This window comes from Vicia villosa, linkage group LG2 (assembly GCF_029867415.1).
Source record: "Vicia villosa cultivar HV-30 ecotype Madison, WI linkage group LG2, Vvil1.0, whole genome shotgun sequence".
In the NCBI taxonomy this organism is placed as follows: Eukaryota; Viridiplantae; Streptophyta; class Magnoliopsida; order Fabales; family Fabaceae; genus Vicia; species Vicia villosa.
This window is the reverse complement of record NC_081181.1, coordinates 118,194,528-118,220,861: the sequence shown is the minus strand read 5'-3', so window position 1 is coordinate 118,220,861 and position 26,334 is coordinate 118,194,528. Positions and strand designations below refer to the sequence as shown.

The window sequence follows — 26,334 nt, the reverse complement described above, 5'->3', positions numbered from 1 at the left end:
TCTGAGCGTAGCATCGCATGACAACAAGCTCAAATTGGTACTTGATCTTGTTTCTGCACTACATCCTAAAAAGGCTTAGATTGGTTAAAAGGGTTCTAGGTCGTTCAGCTTCTACGGACACTCACTATTGAAAGTAATAGCGTTATCACGATGGTTCGTAACAACCTCTACTACCTTCCATGAGGCCTCCACTGATTGGGGTTCCACCATATGACGCTCATGGTAAGGATTGCTCCTGACATGCGACTATTGGTCTTACCACCTCCTATCTCAAGTTACTCACCAAAGTTCGGGTTAGAACTTTATCTCATCACAGAGGAACCATCGAGCACCAAAAAGAAAAAAAAAGAAGATAAACAAATAAAGCACACAACAATATATACATATAAAAACACATAGATAAACAAAAATAGGCTTAACACACTTAAAACTGGATCCCCAGTGAAATCGCCATTTTTCTGTAGCGGGGAAATTCTGATATCGAAGCCATGGGATTGACTCGAATCAATATTTCGTTTGAAATCGCCACCGCGCTTTATTTTTTCAAAGGAAAGGGGAAAAGAACGAAAAACCCAAAGTTTTGTTTTTAAAACAAGAAAGAGATCTCAGGTACGGGTGTTGATTATATGAGGGGAAGGTTTAAAGCACCCCTCATATATGTGGTACTCCACAGGAACCTTTTTGAAAATCTGTGTCGTGTGTGTGCTAAAAAACGGTTTGTTTTATTTTTAAAATAAGCTCGGCAAGACGTTAAGCCTTGTGCCTACATACCTCCTCGGTGCAATGGAGAAGTCAGAGCTAATGTAGTTCCGCTTAAAGGGAAAAACGTTTTAAAACGAATAAACACTTTGTTGTCGTTAGAGAGAAATACTCAGCCATTGATCTTGAGCATGAGAACAAATGAGTTCTTTGCATCACAAATGAAAGAAGGGCTCCAACTCGGATAAAATCAACGAGTATGTCACTAGCTCTCTCACGCGGAAAAGATCTCATTATATCAATCAATTTCAAAATCGTGGGATATAACCACTCGTTTCGACAATTAACGGTGTCTAAACTTTTGAAGAAAAGTCACTAAGGGCGAAAGATATTTTTAAGAAAAAGGTTTTGAAAAGGTTTGCAAACATAAGAATGTTTTGGAAAAAGAGAGAAGATTTTGAAAATTTAAGAATGGGAGGAGATGAAGAGGCTATCCTATTGCGTAAAATAAAAGTTAAGGAAAGAAACGGTCTGACCGAAATAAGAAGCCAACACTTGACATTAAGAGTCAATGTAGTTTTCCCATCCTTTGGATTTATCAATACCAATGCATTAACACTTGGGGATTCAGATGAACTTATTGTCTTAGCACCACTTTTCATTAAGCACATTAAGATTCTGACGAAAATCGGGCAGAGTAACGGCTGTTTTCGGGTAAAATCCTTATATCAATGCCTTGGAATTAACCATCAAGGGCTTTCAAGGAAGTACCTGCACACATAAACATACAACAAAACAATGCCAGACAGACAGAACAATCACAAGGGTAGTAATAGAATGAGTCCAGAGGTACTAGGTCCATAAGTCCGAATCTCCAAAATGCTAGGGATAGTAACCGATAATCCAAAGAGAGCCTTATGTATTTTTTTAGATTTTCGATTGTTTATTAGTGTTTTAGCCAAAAAAGGTAAAGTATGGTCCAAATGGACAAAAGAAAAATAACGGAAGCATAAACATATGTCCAAGTGGACAAAGAAAAAACGGCGGAAAGTAAATATGATGAAATGATAAAATAAAGCGATAAAGCTAGAAATATAAAGAACGGTATAGTAAAGGTGCGGAAATTAAAGTTAGTTGTTAAATGTTAAAGATAACCATCTTGAAACTTGTCAAGTATGTTATCAAAGTTAGTAGGAGATCGATGGTGAGTGAATGATGTACTCGGATTTAAATTCAATGGGGTTTATCAGAAGCTTGATAAAATCATAGCGACTACACGATAAAAACCTCCACAAGTCTTAAATCAACCGCATACAATTCTCTTCCATATTTGATCTTTTTGATTCGGGACACGAAATATTGCACTATGTTAAGCAGATCGCCAAGTGATTTATGTAGAAATCACCCTACAACGAGGCCGGTCAAAACTTTATGTGCTAATGCATGCGAGAAGAACGATATGTAGATCGTTTTCCGAAAGCAATACCGCACGAAAAGAAAAATGGTGAGTGATCTAGTCTTTACCAAGAATCCATAAGAATTCTCAAGGTATTAAGACTTTCATCGATCAAAATAAAGAGAAACAAAAGATGGAACCACATTAAAAGCTCCTTTCATCCATAATTTCAATCACATAATTTTGCGGATTTGGATTCTCATCCTATCGACGCCCTAAGTCCATTGAAATTAGAGAGAAATTAGGCCTCTAACTTGTGATTCAAAGAAAATATCAAAAGAATGGAGTAGAAGATGAGTTAGAACCAAAAACAAGTCAAAAACCACAAAAACAAGCATTCTGTCCAGATGTAAATCGATTTGCACAGAGTGTAAATCGATTTGCGCAACTCTGTTTTCAAAATCTGCGCAGTTTTCAGTTGTGTAAATCGATTTGCACAAGATGTAAATCGATTTGCACAACACAGTTTTCAAAAAAACAGCAAATAAAGAGAAGAAAACTTGTTTAAACATAAAACCAAACACCTTGTGATCTTGGATCAATTTGTGCACGAAAATGTATCAAGTAAGCAAGCAAATCTCATCAATGTAGCACCAAAGGTGCATCAAGCATAAACAACAAAGGATCACATCTTGGATCATGAAAAGGATCTAGAATTTTACCAAATCTTCACAAACTTTGAGTCTTCTTCAAGAACACACAACCACAAGCCTTGATCTCTCACAATTGATGAAGAAACTAGTGTTTATGTTGAGGTTTAGCTCTAAATTAGTGAGGTTCAAGATGTGACTCACTAATTTGTGTGGAAGAGAAAGAGCTTTGAGTGATGGGTTTGGAAGAGGTGAGGAGAGAATTTGCAATAAGTTTCTTGGCTATCAAAGCTTGAAAAATGAAGAGGGGAGTGCCTCAATTTATAGCACTTAGGCTTGGGAAATTTTGTGGCTTGGAGTTAGGATTGGAAAATAGAATTAGGCTTGGAAAAGTGATTTGGAGCCAAAAATGAAATCCAATGGTCTTGATGCAATCACATGAGGGTACATGATTAGATGATGTAGGAAATCAAATGTAAGAACCAAGTCATGCTTCCCATGCTTGCAAATGATGTCAACACTTCAAAAAGCTGAAATTTGCCTTCATTTTTCCAAATTCGTGTTGGTGCAATCGATTTGCACATTATGCAAATCTATTTACATGGCTGAAAAAGGCAAAATCTGGGGCAAAAACAGTTATGCAAATCGATTTGCACTGATGGCAGAAGCAAATCTGGTGCAGAAACAGTTGTGTAAATCGATTTACACCTTATGCAAATCGATTTGCACAGTGAAAATGTTGAAAAATGCTCCTTTGATGGGTATTTTGACTTGGTACCTACAAAACACAAACATACAAGAGCACAAGGCAATATTTTTGGTATTTTGGTTAGTAAAGGAATATATACAAGACTAAAACATGGGTGCTCGATGATTCCTTTGCAGATGAATTGAGCACAGCATTGCAAGTAGAGATCTAGGTTAAAACTTCTTGATTGATGATTGGTATGCAAATGATGTATGATCTTAGGGTCAAAAATTGGGGTATGACAACTACGAGAAGGGTATTACTGGTTAACAATGGAAGCTGACTGTTTCCAATATGCAAGAACATGTCACAAATGCCAGATTTACGCTGACAAAGTACATGTACCGCCAAATCCGTTGAACGTTCTGAGTTCACCGTGGCCGTTCGCAATGTGGGGGATTGACATGATAGGGATGATCGAACCGAAAGCCTCAAATGGACACCGATTCATATTGGTTGCCATAGACTATTTCACCAAATGGGTCGAAGCTGCCTCTTACACTAGCATGACGAGGCAAGTAGTCACTCGGTTTATCAAGCATAACATCATATGCCGGTATGGGGTTCCAAACAGGATTATCACCGACAATGGGTCGAATCTAAACAACAACATGATGAGGGAGCTGTGCGAGGAGTTCAAGATTGAACACCACAATTCTTCACCATACAGGCCTAAGATGAACGGCGCTGTCGAAGCTGCAAACAAAAATATCAAAAAGATAATACAAAAGATGGTGAAAACATACAAGGATTGGCACGAAATGCTTTCCTTCGCCCTACACGGTTACAGAACCTTGGTGCGCACATCTATAGGAGTGACGCCATTCTCCTTGGTTTACGGTATGGAAGTAGTCCTCCCTATCAAAGTGGAGATTCCTTCGTTAAGAGTCCTAGCCGACACAAAGTTAGAAGAATCAGAATGGGTAAAAACTCGTTTTGATCAGCTTAATCTCGTTGAAGAAAAGCGACTGACGGCTTTGTGTCACTGGCAACTCTATAAGAAAAGGATGAAAAAGGCGTTCGATAAAAAGGTCTGTCCTCGAACTTACAAAGAAGGTGATATTGTTCTCAAGAAAATACTATTACCTCGACTTGACGCCCGTGGAAAATGGACACCTAACTACGAAGGTCCATATATTGTAAAAACGGTGTTCTAAGGAGGAGCGTTAGTTCACACTACAATGGATGGGGACGAGCTACCACACCCAATCAATTCTGATGCGGTCAAGAAATATTACGCCTAACAAAGGCAGGATTATTGGTCATAAGCTGAAGACAGACTACGAAGGATAGGGATTCGTGCAATCATCTACTTCTAAGGTCGAAGGATTACTGGGACCCTTGATAACAAAGGAGCAACGGCAGTATTAACATCATTTCTATTTGTCATTTTCTTTTCTTGCATTTTTGTACACTCGCCAATTCAAGGCAATATCAATAAAATTTGCGATAACCCTCGCAAACGATCCTAATGGTGCAGGTGAATTTGCGATAACACTCGCAAACGATCCTAATGGTGCAGGTGAATTTGCAATAACAGTCGCAAACGACCCTAATGGTGCAAGTGAATTTACGATAACCCTCGCAGATGAGCCTAAATGGTGCAGGTGAAGTTGATATAAGCATAGCGAATTAGCCTAAATGGTGCAGGTGAAGTTGCGATAACCATAGCAAATGATCCTAAATGGTGCAGGTGAATTTGTCCGAACCAGGGCAAATGATCCTAATGGTGCAGGTGAGCTTGTCAGAGCTATGACAAGTAATCCTATTGGTGCAGGTGAACTTGCTGGAACTATAGCAAGTGATCCTTATGGGGTTTATAAACTATGAAAACTTACTAGAGCTATAGTAAGTGGGGTTCACAAACTGCGTAAGTTTGCTGGCAATACAGTAAGCTAATTACACAACTGACGGTAAGTCCTCGCTATGTAAGACTCAGGCTTTAGCAGGACGATTCTCTCACTCACACTCAAGCACGAGGTAAATTTACGGGTCTTCCATTATTTAATAACTCTTTGATCCGAAAAGCGTGAGACCCGCGTATTCTCACGCCATTCAATCCAAGATAATTAAATAGGGGCAGCTGTCATACCCCAAAATTTACCCGGTGCAACTCCCGTTTCAATCAACTAAGGGCGTTAAAAATTAGGAGCCATAGGGTTTAACATATATATTATTAAGCTCGCTCTCCTATAAAATTCTCTTATAGGTTGATTTAAAATAGGTAGAAGTAGCGTGAATAACAAATATTTGTGATCCGACTTGCTTTGGGCCCAATTATTTTTCATCATTTATTCATTCATATTTAATTAATAAGTTTTTTATGGGCTTAAATCTATACCATTATTAAGAAAAGGGGGGGTATATTCAAAATGGGGGAGTGGTGATCAAAATAACTAGGCCCAAGTCCACTTATTTTATTCTATCACAATCTTTTTATCTTATCAAATAATAATTTCATTAATATTATTAGTTAATTAATATGGGCATTATTATTTTTTACTATTAACGTTCAAATTGGTGTTAAGTTTGTTAACATTTCATTATTAATTATTTTAATTGTTAATCTTAATATAATTGGTGTCAATAAGCATTGTTAGAAATATTAATTAGTTATTACTAGAATAAGTAGTGGGTTAGTTAGTAATCTGGGTTGGGTTAAGAGTCTTGGGCCACGGATCAGGTTATGGGCCAAACACACCAAGGAACGAACCGGGTCAAACCAAACCCGGTTTCTGTTCACCATCCCCTTCCTTCAGCATCAGCGGCCGCTTCCTCCAAACAACAAACCCTAACGCAATCTCATACCCAGGCCCACAAATCTTCAATCAAACAAATCAAATCTCAAGAATATTTGCAATCAAATTTCAGAATGAACAGACGAATGAATAACTGAATCAAATCAAATCTGAATATATTAAATTAAAAATGTCAATTTACAAATCAATTTACAAAGAATCCATCTAATCTCTAATTTCCTAAACTAAAATCTAACCTAGACTATAAATCAAAAAAAAGAAAATCAGAAGAGGGGGTTGGATTTTTGCGCGGAGAAATTTCTGAAGAAGTACTTGAAGGCCGCTGCGAATACAAACGAACCCTAGCCTTCATCGTACCTGCGAAAAGTGAAAAGGGAAGAGGATTAGCGAAAGAGCTTACACGTTCCTGAATTCAAGAATTAAGGTAACCCTTCACACTTAGCTTAGGATCATTGCATGTTTGTATGTTGCTGTTTGGATTGAATCTTTGCTTGCCCTTGAAATTTGATATTGTTGAACGAATCTGGGTATGAATTTGGGATTAAGGTTCTTGTGTTCATCGGATTAGGTTAGGGTCCTTTGAGATCTGGGTTTTTGGTTTAAATTTATTGAAGGGTTGAGCCCGGGATGATGAAGATCGTATGATCTTCATCGGAAACTGGGTTTTTACGACGGTTTGGGGTGGTTGGGACGGTGGCCGGCGGCGGTGTTAGGGATGGTTTGCGGTGGGTGAAGTAGTTTTCTGGGTTTTTGTTCAAGAGTGAGTAGAGAGAATGCAAGAGGAAGAGAGAAGTTAGAGAGAGAAAGAGAAGAGGAAAATGAGAGGGGAGTTTCGTAAGCTTTTGATTAATATTCCCTGGGCCGTCAGATCTCCGCCATGTGTCCTCCCATGGACACTTGGCAGCATCACTGGACATGATCCAGTGTGCTATTCATATCATGCGCCTCACAATCAACACTTTCTGGCCATATGATGATCTTAGAGGTGAATCAGAGCGTTCTTAGCGTCGTTGCGCACCATAGTCCACACATCTCACCCACACCGGATCTGGACGGATCAAAAACAAAAGGGGCCTAACTCCTTATTGTTAACACCACCCTATTTACTACTCTTTTGACAATATACACCCCCTGCGAATAAAAAAAATAACACTAATGGGCTCAGGCCCTTGCTGTTCACGCACCCCTTAATTACTGACCCCCACAAGAGTGCACCCCCCAATGTGAAAAATAAAAATAAAATTAAATAATTAAAATTCTATAATTTTAATAATTGTTTAATTGTTTTTTGATTCAATTTAATTTTCTCCTCAAACCGACTAAATCTATTAGTCGTAGTAGACGAGAAATATTTTATAAATATTTTTAATTAATTTATTAACTCCAAACCAATTCTCTCCTCGACCCGACTAAAACTATTAGTCGCATTAGACGAGAGATAAAACTTAATTATAAATCTAAAACACCTTCAATTTGCTGCCCGCGATGATCAACCTATCGATCTGAGTAACCAGCAATGCCTTTAATCCGTTAGCTATACTGACCGAATCCATTGGTCACCGCATCTAACGGTGCCAAATCAAATCAGGGTTGTATGCCAAACCTCAAAACACTTTCATCTTTCAAATCATATTCAAAACTGCGAATAGGCCACTCAAAAAGCCTTTAATCGATTTCAAACCACAAATTCAATCCTAAGGTGTACAACCCTGTGCCCGAACTACGTTGACTCTGATTCTCCATAAGGAGATACGTAGGCACTTGGTAACAAGGCGAGTCTTCCCCCTTAAAATCTCAATTCACTTTCAAATCTCAATTTTTGCCCTATTCAATTCCTCAGCTATTAATCTTAATTACTGCCACAAACCTTATCTTTACAATGTTAGCCTTTAGGAAAGGGTTGAGGGTGCCTAACACCTTCCCTCGACCTGATTATAATAACTTACCCAGATCTTTATACTGCGTAGGGTTTCCTATTCGCCCTTCACAATAGGTGGCGACTCTAAATCTTATTTTCAGGGCAGGTTGTTACACCTACAAAAAGTCCTTATCTCAGCAAGGGCAAATTTCTTGGGTATTCTAGTGTTCAATCCTCTTCTGCCTTCAGACCCCGACAGGAACACATGCCAATCTACATCTTCAGGTATAAGAAGATTGAACAGGGGCAGCTGTCATACCCTTAAATTTGCCCATCTCCTTCCTTTTATTCAAACTCATATCAAGGCACAATGCTCAAAGACACCTCCTCCTAAAACAATGAACTCTTGAACTATGGTTTTGCCTTCTATGAAGAAAGTTGATGGATTAAGGTCTCTAATGGATTTCATATGACCTCTTATGATTCAAATTAACCCCATGACAAGTTTGGAGTCTCAGTTCCCAAGATTGCTCAGTCAAAAGCTCAAAACGTTAATAAGGAGTCATCTTTTTCAAAAGCCCATAACCTGGACACGGAAGACTCAACTAAGACGAAACCAAAAAGAGCCTTTAGAGGACACATTGAGCTTTATAAAAAGTCTTATAGTACTCTCATATGATTTAAATTGGAGGAGTTATGGATTGTGCAAGTTAGCCAAAGTTTAAGGAGTACTTAAGGGTTATTTTGAGTAATATTAAGACTGATCACTATTGGGCCTATCATTTTGAATGCTATATATACCCATGACTTTAAAGAAGGCCCTTTGAAACCCATCATTCTATTTTTTGATCTTTATTGATATTTATTTGAAACCTATTTCATTTAAATGTTAAATAAACTATTAAAAAAAAGGGAAATGCTAACGAGTGCCCCAGGGGCACTGGTTAAGAGTTTAAAAAGGTAAGTAATGCTTTTATTTAATGTTTTAAAAAGGGAAATATCTGACTTTTTAAAGAAATAACAAAGTTTGTTTTATTAAAATTACTTGTATTCAATACATTGAAGATTGCAATAACTAATTTATTTAAGGAATGTTTTCTTTATATGGAATGCTTAAAGAGTGCCCCTGGGGCACTCGTTAGCATGACCCAAAAAAAATGATGATGAATGAAATAAAGGGATTAAATCAAATGACATTCAAGTCTTTCTAGAAGCTAAATATTTGGTATTGGAAAAGAAAGGAACCGTGTGAAATTGGATAATCAAGACCAAAAAGGCAAAATCCCATATGAATTCAAAAGCAAATCTCAATCATATAAAATTTCATAAATCTGAAATCAAATCTCAATCATGGCAAATCACATAAATTTGATTCAGTTTTCACCTAATGAAGGCCCTATATATGGATAAAAATTTCAGATTGCAAATAAAAAGAGGAGAGAATTGGCTGCAACCAGAATCCTATTCCCAGGAGAAAAAAAAACGTGAAAACCAGTAAGTTAGCAGGGGGATTTGGAGGCCGAATCAAGCCACTCTAGCGATCAAGGAAGCCTTCTCGGAGTCCCCTGAAGCAAATCCAGTTCTTGCAGACCTTCGGAAACGCACAGAATTCTCATCACCATACCTTACGGTTTGTTCATACATGTTCGATTCTGATTACATCAATATATAAGTCTTAAATTAATTTTAAACCTATATTTGTGTTTATATTGATAATTGCATGATATCTGGATGTTTAATTTGATTTTGGTGGAGGATTGAAGAATCTTCCATGGTTAGGGTTCATAGCCATGATTTTGGGGAATTATGATTTTAGATAGTTTCAGACCAAATTAGGGATTCCATTGGGTTTGCAAGGTTGTATGCGGTTGATCTACGCTATTGCTTGGTATTCTGTGATGTTCGTTTGCAGGTTTTAGGGATCAAGGTCTACGGCCACGCCGCAAAACCGTGGCCAAAAGTGTCCCTTTTTTTCAGAAATCTGAACGAGGAAGAAGAAGATGAGCGCGCGTTTCAGTTTTTGTTTTAAATTTTAAACCAATCGTTTTGTATATATATTTTAGTTGTTGGTTGGCTAACGGGAACGATGCATGGCCCAAGTGTTGAGAAGCCAAGCGTGTCACTAGCCTTAGTGTCTGTGGTTCGATTCCCACACATGACACAATTGTTATTTTTTAATATTTTGTGTTGCCCGTAAATCCTATGCAGCCAGCCAACGCTAGTCTATGATATGCCCTCGTCTCTTAACGGTGAGATCTCCAGGATGCGTGATCAAACGCCCAAGGATGTGTCGCCCACCATGGACCTCCACAGGTGTACCACACCAAATCATAGCTAAGTTCCTTTAAATGTTTTTTATTATTATCATTACATAAATCTTTTTTTCTTTTGCCTAGTTTTCTTTTTTTTTAATAAAAGATATTTAACTAATTCTTTTAACATTCAACTTTCTTTTTTTATAAATAATTTTAACTAATTTAATTTAAATTAATAATTTTAAATTAATAAGGGTTAGGTTTGTAATTAGTTTTTTTTATTATTAGGTTAACTAATTAGATAGTTAAGTTAGGGTTTTTAATCGTTTTTGTTAACTATTTTTCAACATAACTACTAATCACTGTTCTCCCCTAAAAAATTCCATTGTTGGTATATGTTGCCCATTAACCCTATAATTATTAAATTTTATTTTGGCTATCTATCTGGTCAAACTTTCGATTTCATTAACCTTTTAGGGTTTGCTCAACCCCATTTATTTGCCTTTTGGGGATAAAATAGGTTTGTACCATAGTTAACGAATCTTAAATGCACTAACACTTCTCTTCTTCGCGCCTACTTTCCAGGGTTAATCAAGATCTTTCGGCCACGCGCCCTATCAGATCAAAAAAGCTATGTTTTCTAATTTCTCTTGTTTAAATATTATTTTTATTTTATTTTATTTTGCCTTTTAATAGGGTTTGCCTCAATAGCCATTGAATTTGTAATACACTCACCCTTATTTATTTTCTTCTTAATTTGTAGAGTTGATCAAGGGTTCAAGGAAGATCAAGCTCAAGATAATTATTCATCCCTCTTATTTTTTCTGTCCTTTAATTTCCCCCATCCCCGCAGGTGTTTATTGTAATAGCGTAGGAAATTTATCTTTCCGCCTTTAATTTCCGTATGATTTTAACTGCGTGGTTAGTAAATTAGGGAGTGCAAGATCATCAATCAAACGTTAGATCACTAACAATACAAGATTAAATATTCAAACTGAACCATGTGATTGTTGCACTCACACATCTTTAGGGTAATCCCTCTCGTTGCCTTATTGTTGCCTTATATTGTTGCCTTGTTGCCTCTAGACATACTAAATAGTCAAAGTCCCTCGATTCCGAGGATACCTAAAGCAATGTTGCCTTCAAAAGTTATAGAAACTCCCTCGATGCTGCCTTAGGAAAAGTGATTGTCCCTATTGCTAAGGCATCCTCGCATGATGCCTAAAAGATATAAAATGACTATTATATCCTTCCCTTAGACTACCTGCCCTCTTTATGGCAAGGGACAGTCTTATGGCGAACGATATCTCGATGACCCTTCAACATCCAATTGAAAGACTTCCTGCCCTCTTATGGTATGGATAGACCCTTTCGCCCGAAAAGCTAAAAGAACGATTTTCTAAAAACTTAGGGTAGGTTGCTATTAATTGCTTGCTCAATTCAAATTCAAAATCTTTTTCCCACTCTTTTCAAAATCAAATTCAAAAAGACTACGGTTATTTACAAACTAAAGTTCTTTTTCGAAATCTTTTCTAAACACACACGACACTTCAAACATTTCAAACAATTCAAAAGTGAGCTAAGCAATTAAGAGCCCATGGATAACCATGGATACAAAGGGTGCCTTACACCTTCCCTTTGTATAACTTACCCCCCGAACTCAAAATCTTTCAAAAGGTCTTTTCCTGTTCTTTTAGCCTTTCCTAAAATTGGATAAAATAAAAGTCGGTGGCGACTCATGCTTAACCGCAACATTCCGATATAAAAGTCAGTTCACCGTATTACAGGGACAGGTCAAAAAAGGAGAGAGGAAAGTGTAACATCCCAAAATTCCTTATTTAATTAGTTTAATTTAATTTTAAATTAATTAATTTGAATTAGCATTTTATTGAATTATGTGGAAAGAAATATAAAATGTTAAGTTGTTGGGCCATATGATGGAATTAGTAATGAGGGGGTGTAAGTGTGAAGGAGCCCATTTCTAATTTTATATTTTTCATAAAATAAGGGAAATAAGAGAAAGGAAGTGAGAACGTGAAAACAAAAGCTGAAAGAGGAAGAACGCAGAGAACGTGAAAGTGCGACAGAGGAGAAGAAGAGGAAGAGAGCTTCAAGGATCCCAAACTCTAAGGTAAGGGGGGACTCTTCCGGTTAACCTCTATTATCGGGTCGTAGGCGTTAGGATTGAAATCGTATACTATTGATTCGATAGAGAATATGTTCTAGGTTGGGGTTTTGGTATTTAGGTTCAATTTTGTGAACTTTGTGTAATTACTTGTTGGTAGTGATTGTTGATGTTAAAAGTGTTGTTTGATCGATGATATAACTCATATTTCATGTGAAATCCCTCTGTTTTTCGTATACAATCGTATTGGTTCGATTGGGGGATGTTTGGGGGGATTCAAGGTGCTGAAAACTGGTTTTTGGGTTGCAGGTACGAGGTAATCGGTTACCGAAAGGGGTGTAATCGATTACCCATAGTAAAAACAGCAAATATGGGATTTTGAACTTCAGTAACCGATTACTGGTGTTTGGGTAATCGGTTACCGCTGTACGTTTTCGAAAAATACTTGTTTTTGTAAAATTCATATCTTTTGAACCGTAAGTCCGTTTTGGGTGCCGTTCGAAGCGTTAGAAAGCTAACGGAATGCTCTTTATGATTAAAATAAATTAATTAGCACTAGATAATTTAATTATTATGTGATTTTGAAAATGACATGTAATTGTATCTGTGTATGCCATGGATTAATGTTATTTAAGAATAACATGTATGGAGATTGTGTATTATGTGCTAATTGTGATACATGGAATTGATGAATGATAATTTCTATGTATTGTTGTGATTGTTACATGATGAATGTATGTTATACCAATGGTGGATGATTCAATATGTTGAATTGTGATCGACGTGTTAGACGTAGTATTATGATGATGTAAATCCCATGTTGTTGTTGTGTGGATTCGATGTACTTGGTACATAATTGTGGAATGTATTATTGTTGTATGCATTGTGTGATGAGTCGAGATATGATAATGTTGTTCATATGATTGAAGTGGCAATGTTGTGATAAAATAATTATAATATTGATAATGTGATCATGTGGTGATTGTTTTGATGTCTAATGATGTTATTGTGATTGAATGATGCATATATATAAACATACTTGATGATGATGATGATGATGATGATGATGATGATGGTGATGATGAAATGAGTATTAGATGATGTTACTCATTGGACTTGACGATGGTATAAGTATGTTCATGTATGTTTGCATTCATTCATGTTCATTGATGATACTGTATCCATAAGGGTGTGTTGGATCAGTGAAGGGCATGATTCCCATTGTGTGGAATCTGTGCCGGCAGGGCCGTATCTTGATGATGTTGGATCGGTCATGGGTTATTCCCATTTGATGATGTTGGTACCACATGCATAGTGTCAGTTGCATTCATATGCATGATTTTATAACATGATTGGAGGTTTTCCAGTGTTATAAATATTGATGATGTGTTGATTGTTTTGTGATGATGAAACTTGCCTGAATATATGCTGATGTTGGGTGAATATTATGCTGTTGATGTTCTGTCGTTTATGAACTGATAACATTGTTTAATTGTGAATGAGACTCACCCTTACTGTTGATCATTTTCAGATTTGAGGATAGCGGTTGTTCGACTCGGTGAGGATTAGCTCATGAGTCAGTTGTTTAGTTAGCGTCAGGTGTCATGCTCTGATAGTTGTAACACTGGGGACGCGATGTTTAGAGTTTACGTTTTATAACTCTAGTTATGTTTTGATGTTTGAAAGATTAGTTTGAAAGATGTTAAACTTAATCTGTTTGATTTAATTCCGCTGTGTTGACATGAATTGTTTTAATTAATGAGAATTGCCTCAGTGAATGCATGACATGACTGAACGATGTTTTTAATTTATTTTGAATTGTGACACCCTTTTTCATGTACTCTGAATAAACTTATTTAATTTGCCGCGGGGTTTAGAAGGGTGTTACAATAGTGGTATCAGAGCTGGTCGGTCCGTCCGGCCAATTGTCGAGTCAGTTGAGTTGCGCGACAGTTGAATACTGTCGGCATATTATCCCTTGGTACGCGACATGTTAGTGAATCACTGTTGGTACTTGGTTGTTTGTTGCAGGTGTTGGATTGAAACAAGTGGGGGAGAGGATTCGCTTCTCGGTTACGTTTCAGTTGTAATATGATTGGTTCAGTAGATTGTTATGGGTAATAATGCAAGCGTTGTTGGAGTTGTTGTTTTCCGAATCGAAGGTGACTTAAAATTAAGACTTGACTGATAATCGAGTTGGAACATCCTGAAGGAAGATGATTAGAGGTAATTGATGATTATTTGTAGGAGAGGAAATTAGAAAGTTGCAATGTATCAGCTCTGCTGGTGTACTGCGAAGTTGTCAGTTGAGTAGCCGTACGACTCGGAAGAGGTTCAGCTGCAAGTTTGCAAAGAGGATTGTTGTCGTAATGTTCCAGAAATCGCACTTCGGCGATGGGATGTGTTACTCGAGTTATAAGAATGTTTGGAAGTGAAGAGATATGATAAGGGGCTGTTTGGAATGTGATTGAGTTGAAGAGAATGAGTTTTGGAGTGAGATTTTCGTAAGCGAAACGCAGGAAAATTGCTGAATAGCTGCAAAACTTCGAAAATTCATAACTGGAGTTCTGGACATCCGATTTGAGTTCCGTTTGAAGTGTCGGAAAGCTAATGAGATTAACTTTGTTATAAAAATGGTTGCAGCAGCTGTAATATAATTAATTGTGACAGAATGATGTTAGAAAGATGTGAAGTTACGGTTACTCTTGTTCTTATAACTAGATTTGTTTATTGGTACTGCACGGGATGTCAGTGTCAGAGTGGAACTGATTGAAGGAATAATTAGAAGGTTTGTTGAGAATTAATTTTAAGAATTGAATGTACCATTTGAAAAGTTTTGGGAATACCGTATAGAGCGTCGCTGCATGATGTCGATGTTGCATTTATGGATAACGATTGGAAAATTCATATCTTGAGTTCCGAGTGTCGGATTAATGTGTCGTTTGAACCTACGAAGAGGTGAAATTATGTTCTACCTTATGGGAGAGTTATAAATACAGTAGAGGTGATCCTATGAGGAGATATTCTGAATTCGGTTAAGGAAGCGTAAAACTTGTCGAATAAGAATGCCTACTACCGTGATTGTTTGAAACAAAATTGAGTATAACATGTCGTTGATGAATAAGTTGATGAGATGTTCAGTAATAAAGATGATTTGAGTGCCGATGGATTTTAGTGAGAAGAGACTTAGTAGTAAAGATGAAATAAAATTTAAAACTCTTGGAGTCGTATTTGGGAGGCCAAAGTAACGACAAGTATAAAAGAAGAATTGTAGAGAACTTTTAACACCTATTGATGTGAGGAAGACTTTGTTGAGATGTCGAGTGGAATGACATTGGGCGCGAAAGATGTCATGGAATTTAGAGTAAAACCACGAGTTATGAATGTTGTCGCGGTCTTTTGCTAAGAGGAGAATTTTGATTTGGAACGAGATGAATAGTAATGTACAAGTATATTAGTGATTATGAAGTTTGGAAGTACGTAACAAGTGTGTGATGTTAAGTGACTATGAAGCGGATTGTGCAAAATGTTTGGACGTCGGTGTCTCACTGATAAGATCCAATAAGAGGGAAGTGCGCGAGTTGTAAAGACTCAAAGTGAATTATTGAACTATGACGATGTTAATGAGTTTGAGTGCAAACTCGAAAAGGACACTATTATGTAGTAACGACGGTTTATGCTTACATATGGTTGTCGGCTATCTATTGACAAATTGAGGACTTGATCACCCTTAATCTCTTGTTGATAGTAGAAGAAATCATATCGATAAGATAAGCTTGTTTTGTTACCTTAATGGTATATGTTGTGATGAATACTAAGTCGTGAGAATAATCACTCACCATGTTGTGTGAACTTATGAAGAAATTAATGTGAAAGAGTGCGACATATTGGACGATGACTTAAGACGGGTAATCGGAGTCGCACAACGAAAGTGTGATGTGGAGTAGTGTTATGGGTACTACTAGTGGACAGTGAGGGATTAATATGTCGGAAACCTACGTAGAGAATATGAATTGATCTATATGTTGGATTTAGAATCTAATGGATGTAAGGATGCCGTGCCGGAAGATTATGACTCTTTTGAATAATTTCCGAGATGATGAGTATGTTATTGTGGTTGTACGTAGTTAACGAATATGTATTCGGCGAAGTGAAGACGATGAGTTGATACTATATGATGCTATAATAATTTTGTGTTGTTGTAAAACATTATTTTAAATTTCCAGATATAATGGAGAATTATAATTTAGGAAGGATGACGTTGATTTAATTCTTAGAGAAGAGTGAGACTCAGTTTAAGCTATTTTGTAAGCAATGGTATATTGAGGCAGATGAGTGTAATTATAACTACTTGTGTGTGCTTGTTCCGATGATTGGAATGTCTTAATAGATGTAGTAACTCAGAAATTGGTTGTTGAATGAGTATAAGTATTGCTAAGTGGTAAATTAGTACCATGTATGGTAAAGGAGGATTTTAAACGAATGAGTAAAGAGAGTTGGAATTGGGCAAAACTAAGAAATCTAATTGGTGTAGATGATTGTAATGAGTAATCGGAGTAGTGTAGCGGAAGCAGAATGTAAAGTGTTGGATAGTTGATGGTGTGACTTAAGAGGAGTCAGATAATTTGAATTCAATGGTATAGGATATGCTTATTAAGTTCTTGAAGGAAGCAGTTGGTGAAAAATTGTATCGCTCAGACGGGAAGGTATGTTTAAAGATGGTACGTTCGGTAGACGGAATGCATTACTGCAGTGTCGAAAGGGTGCAATCATGCTATGGATAAGGAGTGATATTGCACAGACGTGTGTAGCGGAAATCTATATTAGTGTTGAGAGACAACCTTATTGACAGATGCAGATAAATTAATGTCATGATGATAGTGCTATTAAGTAGTGGAATATTGAGAAGGGCGGATAGGATTGTGGAAAGATCCTTGTCCTAAATGAGGTTTTGATCTCGCTTTCTAGGATGGGATCCTAGTGCGTATGTATAATTTCTATGATGGAGGGGTTAAAGAAATACTACACATCTTACGGACGTGGACGTTGGGTTCTCTTTCGGTTTGGAAATGAATTTGATTTTGAGGTGGTAAGAAGAAGGATAGAATACAACTATGAGTATGCGTTTGGTTGACTATTCATGTCTTATTCAGTCATTGGGCGTATTGTGTGGGTTGTACCTCAATTATTCCATTGTTGTTAACCCTTGGAGGGTCATATGCAACGTAAGAGTTGAGATTGAATGCATGAGACATGCTTTATGTTGGTTATGTCAGATGAATTTTGAGGATCGACTAGGGAAATGTTATCTGGGAACTGGAGAATAAGATGAAGGACTCCTATCCGGAACCTTTCACTTGAAGTATGTTTTCGAGGACGAAAACTCTTTTAGTGGGGGAGAGTTGTAACATCCCAAAATTCCTTATTTAATTAGTTTAATTTAATTTTAAATTAATTAATTTGAATTAGCATTTTATTGAATTATGTGGAAAGAAATATAAAATGTTAAGTTGTTGGGCCATATGATGGAATTAGTAATGAGGGGGTGTAAGTGTGAAGGAGCCCATTTCTAATTTTATGTTTTTCATAAAATAAGGGAAATAAGAGAAAGGAAGTGAGAACGTGAAAACAAAAGCTGAAAGAGGAAGAACGCAGAGAACGTGAAAGTGCGACAGAGGAGAAGAAGAGGAAGAGAGCTTCAAGGATCCCAAACTCTAAGGTAAGGGGGGACTCTTCCGGTTAACCTCTATTATCGGGTCGTAGGCGTTAGGATTGAAATCGTATACTATTGATTCGATAGAGAATATGTTCTAGGTTGGGGTTTTGGTATTTAGGTTCAATTTTGTGAACTTTGTGTAATTACTTGTTGGTAGTGATTGTTGATGTTAAAAGTGTTGTTTGATCGATGATATAACTCATATTTCATGTGAAATCCCTCTGTTTTTCGTATACAATCGTATTGGTTCGATTGGGGGATGTTTGGGGGGATTCAAGGTGCTGAAAACTGGTTTTTGGGTTGCAGGTACGAGGTAATCGGTTACCGAAAGGGGTGTAATCGATTACCCATAGTAAAAACAGCAAATATGGGATTTTGAACTTCAGTAACCGATTACTGGTGTTTGGGTAATCGGTTACCGCTGTACGTTTTCGAAAAATACTTGTTTTTGTAAAATTCATATCTTTTGAACCGTAAGTCCGTTTTGGGTGCCGTTCGAAGCGTTAGAAAGCTAACGGAATGCTCTTTATGATTAAAATAAATTAATTAGCACTAGATAATTTAATTATTATGTGATTTTGAAAATGACATGTAATTGTATCTGTGTATGCCATGGATTAATGTTATTTAAGAATAACATGTATGGAGATTGTGTATTATGTGCTAATTGTGATACATGGAATTGATGAATGATAATTTCTATGTATTGTTGTGATTGTTACATGATGAATGTATGTTATACCAATGGTGGATGATTCAATATGTTGAATTGTGATGGACGTGTTAGACGTAGTATTATGATGATGTAAATCCCATGTTGTTGTTGTGTGGATTCGATGTACTTGGTACATAATTGTGGAATGTATTATTGTTGTATGCATTGTGTAATGAGTCGAGATATGATAATGTTGTTCATATGATTGAAGTGGCAATGTTGTGATAAAATAATTATAATATTGATAATGTGATCATGTGGTGATTGTTTTGATGTCTAATGATGTTATTGTGATTGAATGATGCATATATATAAACATACTTGATGATGATGATGATGATGATGATGATGATGATGAAATGAGTATTAGATGATGTTACTCATTGGACTTGACGATGGTATAAGTATGTTCATGTATGTTTGCATTCATTCATGTTCATTGATGATACTGTATCCATAAGGGTGTGTTGGATCAGTGAAGGGCATGATTCCCATTGTGTGGAATCTGTGCCGGCAGGGCCGATCTTGATGATGTTGGATCGGTCATGGGTTATTCCCATTTGATGATGTTGGTACCACATGCATAGTGTCAGTTGCATTCATATGCATGATTTTATAACATGATTGGAGGTTTTCCAGTGTTATAAATATTGATGATGTGTTGATTGTTTTGTGATGATGAAACTTGCCTGAATATATGCTGATGTTGGGTGAATATTATGCTGTTGATGTTCTGTCGTTTATGAACTGATAACATTGTTTAATTGTGAATGAGACTCACCCTTACTGTTGATCATTTTCAGATTTGAGGATAGCGGCTGTTCGACTCGGTGAGGATTAGCTCATGAGTCAGTTGTTTAGTTAGCGTCAGGTGTCATGCTCTGATAGTTGTAACACTGGGGACGCGATGTTTAGAGTTTACGTTTTATAACTCTAGTTATGTTTTGATGTTTGAAAGATTAGTTTGAAAGATGTTAAACTTAATCTGTTTGATTTAATTCCGCTGTGTTGACATGAATTGTTTTAATTAATGAGAATTGCCTCAGTGAATGCATGACATGACTGAACGATGTTTTTAATTTATTTTGAATTGTGACACCCTTTTTCATGTACTCTGAATAAACTTATTTAATTTGCCGCGGGGTTTAGAAGGGTGTTACAGAAAGCGCTCTTGCATTAATTGCAACGCATCTTTTGTGGATAATCCCAAAACCTACTCTGAAAAGCCGTTCAATTCTGAATCTATTTCCATGAATACCTGCCGCAGAATCCTAGACATGGAGGCACATGCAGAAACACCCAGAGTTAAAGGTGGAAACGGAAACGTAGCTCAGGTGGGCCCAGCTGGTCTTTTGATCTTGAACCTTTTTTCATAATATAAAAAGGTGGAAGGAGAGTATGGTACAAGTACAAGGCATGTGGTCCCCATTGAAAGCATAGGGAAAAAAATCATAATGCTTCTCTAACAATTTAAAAAATAATGAAGAGGTGGAAAGTCCAGCAAACTACGTGGATAGAGTAGTGAGTCCCAATAAAACATCTTTGATCCAAAAAAGTCAAATGGAGACACAGGAAACGCTTTCTAACGGTTTTACCGGTTCAAATGGCAACAACTCTTTGCTCAAGACAAGTTTCAAAGCCTCTTCAAAAAATTTCAAGAAATTTTTTTCTGTTCCATTGAAGAGGGTATGTACCCGGAAGAAAAAAAAGGTAGTCAGTAGCGACATCAAACAGATATGATGTTTTGATGATCAATGTCAAAATGTGAAAAATTCAAAAATAACTAGGAAGAAGATAAGGGAAGTGCTGGACTTGGGGGAGAAGGTTGATACGTTCATTTATCCAATTGAGACAAGGTTACAACAAGGGAAGGATCCAGACCAGAACATAGTCACAACCACTCTCAACCATAATGATTTTTTTGTCAAGAAGAACTATCTATCCGGCGGTCTTCTGTTAACTTGTGACTCAATCTCCAGCAATGATATCAGGAATTGCAATAACAGAGTAGTCAACGGGGTTATGAGCAAAGCTCCGAAGGGATTATGGAATTCAATGTCAAGACTGGGCATCACTAATAACTCTAAAAAATTTGATCTGATATTAACATTGAAGCCTATGGAGTTACGAGACCACAAAGGGACGCTGGAGCCAAAGGGGACCTATAATCGTGTTCCTCCATGATTATTCTCTCCTTAAACTTGCGAGGTGAAGGGAGTCGGGCTAAGATAAAGAGAGTTGGCCTCCATAATCAAAAAGGAGATGTTGATATTTGTTTCATGCAAGAAACAAAACTTAGCGGTCTAGAGTTGAATATAGTCAAAGAATTATGGGGAGATGTCAATGTTGAGTGGTCTTATTTGGACGCTAATGGGGCGTCGGGAGGTATTCTTACAATGTGGAGAAAAGATTTTTTTCTCTCAATTATAGCTTTAGAGGATAAGGCTTTCTTGGTCTTTGTGTGGTGAAGGAGGGTAAGCTAATTTACTTCGTAAACGTTTATGCCTCTTGCGACAAAACAACTAGATTGAGAACTTGGAAAAAGATTTGTGATTTCAAGAACAACAACATTGGAGGAACTTGGTGCATTGGTGGCGACTTTAACTCTATATCCTCTTCGGACGAAAGAATTGGAGTTTCTAATAGAGGAAATAGCAACGGCATAAGGAATTTCAATGAATTTATTGACGATATGGATTTGGTGGATTTACCCACTATTGGTGGAAAGTTCACATGGTTCAAAAGTAATTGGAAGACAATGAGTAGGCTCGATAGATTTCTTCTATCGGAAAGTTTCATTGATGATTGGAAGGTGGATGTTTAACATATAGGAGAGATGGATGTGTCCGATCATGCTCCTATTTGGTTGAAGGACAATAGAAAGGATTGGGGTCCTAAACCTTTCAAGTTTAACAACTTGGGTTCAAGCACGAGGAGTTTCCTAGATTTGTGGAAGAGGAGTGGAAAAAACTTGAAGTCAAAGGGAGAGGTGACTATTGCTTGGTTGAAAAATTGAAAACTCTCAAAACTCGGATCTCTTGGTGGAACAAAACAGTCTATGGTTGGATAGATCTTAATATAGACAAAGATGCGAAAGAAATGAATGATTTAGATAACTTGTTTGTTCATTTTGCAGGTAACGCACCGGATGAGGTGGTTAAGAAAAGAATAAAAGTGGTGGAGGATTTTTGGGATAATCTTAACAAGAGAGAAGGGTTACTTAGACTTAAGTCTAGGCAACTTTGGCTAACCGAAGGGGACGAAAAAACACTCGATTCTTTCACAATTCCTTAAGAGATAGAAGAAGAAGGAATTCCTTATGTTCCATTGGCACTACGATGGGAAGAGTGGAAGAGGTTAAAGAAGTTAAAGATTTTATCTTTAACCACTTTGAAGATTTCTTTAAAGAAAATGTTCGTAATAGACCGGAACCTCATGGGATTAAGTTGAACTCATTATCGATTGAAGAATCTTTGGAGCTTGAAGTTCCTTTCTGCGAAGAGGAAATCAAGAAGGCTATTTGGTCGTGTGATGGGAGCAAAAGTCCGGGGCCGGATGGGTTTTCCTTAGATTTTTTCAAAAGGTTTTGGTTCCTTATTAAAGAAGACTTGATGAAGTTATGCAACGATTTCTACTCCAAAGGTACTCTTGTTAAAGCCATTACCTCTTCTTTCCTTGCGCTTATTCCTAAAAACAAGAACCCACAAGACTTGTTTGAGTATCAGCCTATTTGTTTGGTGGGGAGCATATATAAGATTTTAGCGAAGATCTTAGCCGATAGAATGAGAGGTGTTTTGGACAAGTTGGTTTCGTCTAATCAAACCGCTTTTGTTTCGGGTAGAAGTATGACGGATGGAGTTTTATTGGTGAACGAATTGCTAGATTGGGCTAAGAAAAAGAAGAGGGGGTGTCTTTTACTTAAAGTCGACTTTGAAAAGGCGTATGACTCTATTTCTTGGAATTATCTTAGATGGATCTTAGGGAGAATGGGGTTTGGGAAGAGATGGTTGAATTGGATGGATTCTTGTATTTTCACTAGCCATATGTCCGTTTTGGTAAACGGTAGTGTCACAAAAGATTTTAAGGTTCAAAGAGGATTACGTCAAGGTGACCCTATTTCTCCTTTTCTTTTCGTTCTTGCTATGGAAGGTTTAACTGCTCTCACTAGAAAATCGGTGGAGGTGGGTGATTTTAAGTCGTTCAAATATGATGTAGAAGATTATGTGGATATTCTCCAATTTGCAGATGACACCGTTATTATTGGAGAACCCACTTGTGATAATCTTTGGAACATGAAAGTGTTGTTGAGAGGCTTTGAGCTTGTATCCGGTTTAAAAATCAACTTTCACAAAAGTAACATCTTTGGAGTTCACATTGGCGAGTGGTTATTAAATTCGGCTACTTCTTTTCTATCTTGTAAGAAAGGAAACTTTCCTTTTAAATTCCTCGGCATTTGGATTGGAGAAGGCGCTAGAAAGAAGAGAGTGTGGAAGGACGTGGTGGACAATATCAAATCAAGATTATCAATGTGGAAGGGAAGAAACATTTCAATAGGTGGAAGAGTGACTCTAATTGGTTCGGTGCTTAATGCTATCCCTATTTTCAATTTCTCCTTTTTTAAAGCTCCGAGCAAAATCATCAAAGAGATTAGAGGTCTTCTTAGTAATTTTTTGTGGAGTGGAAATGTTAATAAAAGATGCATTCATTGGGTGAAGTGGAGGAATGTTTGCAAGCCTAAAGAGAAAGGTGGGATAGGCATAAGAGATGTAGGTGAAATGAATAAATCTCTTATTCTTAAATGGAAGTGGAGGATCTTGAAGGAGGATAAAGCAATTTGGAGTAAATTTTTACTTTTGAGATATCACAACCCAAAATTTAAGGTGCTTGCCTCTTGTAAGGAAGTTTTAGATCGGGAGGACTCTAGTTGGTGGAGGGACATTATTCTTAACGATTTTAAAGAGGACAACTCCGTTGAAGGTTTTTCCGATTGGGTTGATTGCGACTTTAAGAAAGGTAATAGTATTCTTTTTTGGCATAGTAATTGGTTGGGTGATCAAACTCTTTGCGCTTCTTTTCCGTATTTGTTCGATCTCTCAACCAATAAACTTTGTGCAGTTAGTGATGTGCTCTCTTGCAACAACGGCGTCCACTTTTGGAATTTTGACGTTCTCTTCGGAAGCGACTTGGTCATTCACGGGAGGGATTCGGTTTTCGAATCTCATATGAGGAGATTAAAGGCGACTTTGAGTGACATTGTTCCGGATAATTCGGCTATGGACGACTTTCATTAGAAACTAACTACTAATGGTTGTTTTTCGGTAGCTAGTGTGTCCAACTTGGTGTCAAATGCAAAGGATTTAGCTTGGCCAACTTCTTCTATCAAATTGTTGGATGTCATTTGGAAGCTTAACATACCGAAAAAGATTAAGATTTTCGGTTGGAGACTTTTTATCAATAGACTTCCTCTAAAAGACCTTTTGGCCAATAGAGGTTTGTCTAATGTTATTTCTCTTGATTGCATGTTTTGTACTAATCACCCGGAACCTTTGGAACATCTCTTCTTCCAATTTTTAGTATCGAAAGCGGTTTGGGAAAGAATTTTCCTTTGGTTGGGAAATGTTGTGGAGTTTTCTTTTGAAGAATTCAAGAACTTCGGTTGCATTCAAGACAAGGTGAAAGAAGCCAATACTAGAGCTAAACTTAATTTAATTTGGTTAGCTTTAATTTGGAGCATATGGTTAATGAGGAACGCTATTATCTTTGATAATGTCCCTTTTAGCTACGAAGCGGTCATATCCAACATAATGTTTTACTCTTGGAGATGGATGTGTAATAGTGTTTCCGATTCTAGGCTTATTTTTTATGATTGGTATAAACTTCCTTTGAATTAGTTCAACTCTTCTTAGAGTTTTTTCGTTGTAAGGGTTGCACCCCTAGTGCGATTTCTTATATCATTGCCTATTAAAAAAATGATAGGAAAGACACAAAACACCATAAGTTCATAATAGTAGTTGTTGGTGTGCTTTCTTTTCTTCTCATACTTTCAATTTTTCTAACTATCTATTGAATGAGGAAATGAAACCAAAAACAATCTTTTGATTCACCAACAATTGATCAACTAGATAAGATTTCATATCAAGACTTACATCGAGGAACTGGTGGATTCTCGAATACCAACTTGATTGGGTCAGGAAGTTTTGGTTCTGTGTACAAAGGAAATCTTGTGTCAGAAGACAATTTTGTTGCCATAAAGGTTCTAAATCTCCAAAAGAAGGGAGCTCGCAAGAGTTTTATTCTTGAATGCAATGCACTCAAAAATATTAGACACCGGAATTTAGTCAAGATTATAACATGTTGTTCAAGTTCAGATTATAAAGGTCAAGAATTTAAAGCTCTAGTTTTTTATTACATGAAAAATGGAAGCTTAGAACAATGGCTGCATCCTGAGATTTTACATACCGAGAATCAAACAACATTGAACCTCACTCATAGAGTCAACATCATTACCGATGTTGCTTCGGCATTACATTATCTTCACCAAGAATGTGAACAATTGATCCTTCATTGTGATCTAAAGCCAAGTAATGTACTTCTTGATGATGACATGGTTGCTCATGTGAGTGATTTTGGCATAGCAAGACTTGTCTCCGCCATTGAAGGTACTTCTCATAAGGATACCAGTACAATTGGAATAAAAGGGACTGTTGGCTATGCTCCTCCAGGTATGATTTAAATTCGTGATTCTCGTATTCTCCTATGTTTTGCTGCACATTTAATAATTTACTAGTGATACAATATTAAAAACTTTTGTTGTACGTTTTAGAGTATGGAATGGGCTCTGAAGTGTCTACTAGTGGTGACATGTATAGCTTTGGAATCCTAATGTTGGAAATGCTTACCGGTAGAAGACCCACAAATGAAGTTTTTGAAGATGGTCACAATCTACATAACTTTGTCACAATTTCGTTTCCTGACAATCTTATAAACATTTTGGACCCGAGTCTTGTATCAAGAAATGCAGAAGTAGAAATACAAGATGGAAATCGTGAGATTTTTATTCCAACTGTTGAGGAGTGCCTAATTTCACTTTTTAGGATTGGACTTAATTGTTCAATGGAACCACCAAAAGAACGGATGAATATTGTGGATGTCACTAAAGAGCTTAGCATAATCAGAAAAACTTTTGTCGCTGGTGAGATAAATTTATATTTTTAGATGTTTATTTGAATCATTCCTAACTCATTAACTTCTTATGGAATTATAATATGACTTTTATCATCATAGTGTGCATTTCAAAATTACTAAACTACAAAATACATTGGTAATAATGGACATCTTCTTGATTTGAATTGTAGGTGTTGGCACTTATAATTAGTAATTCAGCTTGATGTACTGCTTGAGTAACTGAATGTT

General features: G+C 36.9%; 1 pseudogene; it reads left to right on the top strand.

Moving 5' to 3' along the window:
- LOC131649872 (putative receptor-like protein kinase At3g47110) overlaps window positions 1–26,136 on the top strand; it is a 67,398-nt pseudogene extending 41,262 nt beyond the window's left edge.
- Window positions 26,137–26,334: the final 198 nt, after the last annotated feature.